This window comes from Oncorhynchus masou, chromosome 18, assembly GCF_036934945.1.
Source record: "Oncorhynchus masou masou isolate Uvic2021 chromosome 18, UVic_Omas_1.1, whole genome shotgun sequence".
Taxonomy (NCBI): Eukaryota; Metazoa; Chordata; class Actinopteri; order Salmoniformes; family Salmonidae; genus Oncorhynchus; species Oncorhynchus masou.
Genome location: NC_088229.1, coordinates 20,785,194 through 20,788,662, shown reverse-complemented (window position 1 = coordinate 20,788,662; position 3,469 = coordinate 20,785,194). Strand labels below are relative to the sequence as shown.

Below are 3,469 nucleotides of genomic sequence, written 5' to 3'. Positions count from 1 at the left end.
GTTACCTTCTCTGTCTCTCATCCTTCAGCTGTTCTACATTTCCCCTAACTAGCTCATTCTCTCTTTCCCCACCTGTTCTCTCTTCCCCCTCTGATTAGGTCTCTATTTCTTTCTCTGTTCCTGCTACTTTCGGTGTCTGATTCTTGTTTGTGTTTTTTGATGCCAGAAGCAAGCTGTCGTCTCGTTTGCTTCCACCTTGTCCTGTCCTGTCGGAGTCTGCCTGGCAGGAGCATCCTGCACTATACTAACGTTCTTTTTGTTCCGCTGACAACGTTGGAAAGGGATTTATGCCATTCCTGTATTTTCATTAAAGAACTCTGTTTTCTGTTAAAACCGCTTTTGGGTCTTCACTCAAGTTCATAACAAATCCCCTTAACTTTCTGCTGGGGAAACTCTCAGTTTTTATTTTTTTTATTTTACCTTTATTTTACTAGGCAAGTCAGTTAAGAACAAATTCTTATTTTCAATGATGGCCTAGGAACAGTGGGTTAACTGCCTGTTCAGGGGCAGAACGACAGATTTGTACCTTGTCAGCTCGGGGATTCGAACTTGCAACCTTTCGGTTACCAGTCCAACACTCTAACCACTAGGCTAGTTAAAACACCAGTTCTTGTATTGTCCCAACTGCCCAGTTAATCTACTAGGACGAGACCTTTTATGCAAAATGGGGTCTACCATATATCTTACTGAAAGTGGAGTGGAAGTATCCACCAACCCTCCCTCCTCAACACCTGATCACCAGTAAGAATTTTGATGATGCCACTCCTGCCGACGCCCTCACTATCCGAAACTCAGGAAGTGTACTGGCTCAAATGCCTAGCCACAGGGCCTGCCACCCCTCACATACAGTTCAAGTTCAACCAACTGAAAGCGCAAATCTACACCCTACACCCATATAAAACTCCTCAAGCTGAGATCCATTGCACACTCAATGTAACAGACACTGACGACTGCCCCTACACTGAAGACTGGGATGAGAACATGATGCACCTAACCCCAACTATCAGGTGTTCTACCATTGTGTGTGGCCCAGAGGTGGTGGCAGCACCGGTCCTCCTACAACCACATTTGAAACCCTGGTATATGTTGGGTGACGAATCAGCACCTCATGTCACACTGGCGGTAGGCAATGGATTCGAAGCACGTAGCCTAGGTCCTATGATCAGGCGCGCCTCAAAACTGACCTGGGAACCCACTTCGACGCCTGGCATACACAAGGCTACCTCGGAGAAAATGTGGCGATTCCTTGACCCAGACACCGAAGAAAGCTGTCTCCCAGAACGTCTACCCCTGCCAAGACACCATGGAAAACCCTACTCTGATCATCCCTCATCGAAAGCCCTGATCTCCACTATCGATGACAAAATCTGGACCACATCCCCTTTCGATGTGGGTCAGCTCCAAGTTGCCCCAGTGATCATCACCCTACTGAACCCAAATCAGACACTGGTTTACAGAGCACAGTACCGCCTGAAACCTGAACAGACACTGGGAATCAAACCAACCATAAATGCCCTCTTGGGAACAGGTGTCATCTACCCCACTGTCTCACCATGGAACACACCCATTCTACCTGTCTTGAAAGCAGGAGAGGAGACATACCGGATGGTCCAAGACTTCCGAGCAGTGAATGACGTCACTGCACCCATCGACCTTCCTGTCCCTGATCCACACATCACACTGAGTAATCTGTCACCTATGCATCAGTACTTCACTGTGATTGACCTGGCTAATGCCTTCTTCAGCATTCCTTTGGATGAAGCATCTCAACCAATCTTTGCATTCACCTATGAAGGTCAACAGTACACGTATGCGGTTTTGCCACAAGGTTACAGATGCTCTCCAGGAATCTTCAACCACATACTGAAGACTCACCTGTCTGAACTCAGGATCCCAGAAGGAGTAGTCATGATTCAATACGTTGACAACCTACTGCTTGGAGCTCCTACATCTGACCTCTGCCTACAGATGACAAAAACACTGCTAGACTTCCTAGCCGCCAAGGGCTACAAGGTCAAACTGAGCAAAGTACAGTCCTGTAGAAGAACAGTCATCTTCCTGGGAAGAGAAATCTCAGGAGAGGGTGCAGGACTCATCAAGTCCCACAGAGACTCTATTCTCCATCACACACGCCCCATCACTGTGTCAGGAATGTTGTCATTCCTCGGATTGACAGGCTACAGCCGTACACACATCCCTGACTATACAGCCAGAACGGAACCACTACGGGAAATCGTGTGTAAAGCAGGACCAAGAAACCTCCATGCTCCCCTGGCCTGGACCCCAGAAGCCTCAACAGCTTTTGCACTCCTGATGACCGATCTTTCTGTAGCAGCAGCACTTATTGCACCTAACTACAACAGCAAGTTCCATTTGGATGTTTCTGAAAAAGAAGGATTCACATCATCCGTCCTTTTCCAGAAACAAGAGGGGGAGAGAAAGGTACTGATGTACCACTCCTCAAAACTTGACCACATTGAGGTAGGACAGACAACATGCTCCAGATACGTTGCTGCAGTAGCAAAAGCTATTGAAAAAACAGCTCACCTCGTGATGTGTCATCCATTGGAGATCCACACCCATCATGGCGTCGCTGCTTACCTGATGAGTAAAGAATTAACGTTCAGTGCTGACAGAAAAACCAAGATTCAGAACAAATGCACACAGTCACACATCACGTTTGTGAACACCGAGAAAAACATGGCAGATGCACTCAACTCAGAAGAAGGACTGCCCCACTCGTGCTGAGAGAGCGGCACAAGAACTAAAACTGAGACCAGACCTGAAGAATGAACCCCTGACCAATCCTGACCAATGGCTATACACTGATGGTTGCTGTTACAAAGGAGAAGAAGGAAACATAGCAGCATATGCGGTGGTACAGCAACTCCCTGATGGCTCACACGTCACGCTTGAATCAGCCATCATCCCTCAGCCGGCATCTGCACAACTAGCTGAAATCATCGGACTGACACAGGCCCTCATCAGAGCAAAAGGAAAGACTGTGAACATTTACACCGACTCAGCTTATGCCCATGGAGCAGTCCACACTGATGGACCACAGTGGGTAAGAAGAAACTTCACCACAGCAGGAAATCTTCCAATCAAACACAAGACACAGATGGAGAAACTGATAGCGTCAGTATCATTGCCTGCATAGGTAGCTATCATGAAGTGTAAGGGACACCAGCTACTAAAAAACAGAATCAGTGCGGGGAATGCTGCAGCCGACAAAGCAGCCAAGAAAGCCGGAGGCTACCAACCTAAACAAATGGTACTGCAACCGCAAATACCGCAGACAGAGCTTACCCAGAAAGATATAGCTGAGCTACAAGACTCAGCGGGACCCTATGAACACTCAGTCTGGGCACAGAAAGGGGCAACCAAAGGCTCAGATGAACTCTGGAGATGTCACGACGGAAGATTGGTTGCTCCAGCAAAACTCTGCCCAGAACTCTTACGAGAAGCA

At 47.7% G+C, this 3,469-nt stretch overlaps 1 pseudogene; it reads left to right on the top strand.

The window, feature by feature from the left end:
* The first annotated feature begins 756 nt into the window (after positions 1-756).
* Positions 757-3,160, top strand: LOC135559321 (uncharacterized; annotated as a pseudogene).
* Positions 3,161-3,469: the final 309 nt, after the last annotated feature.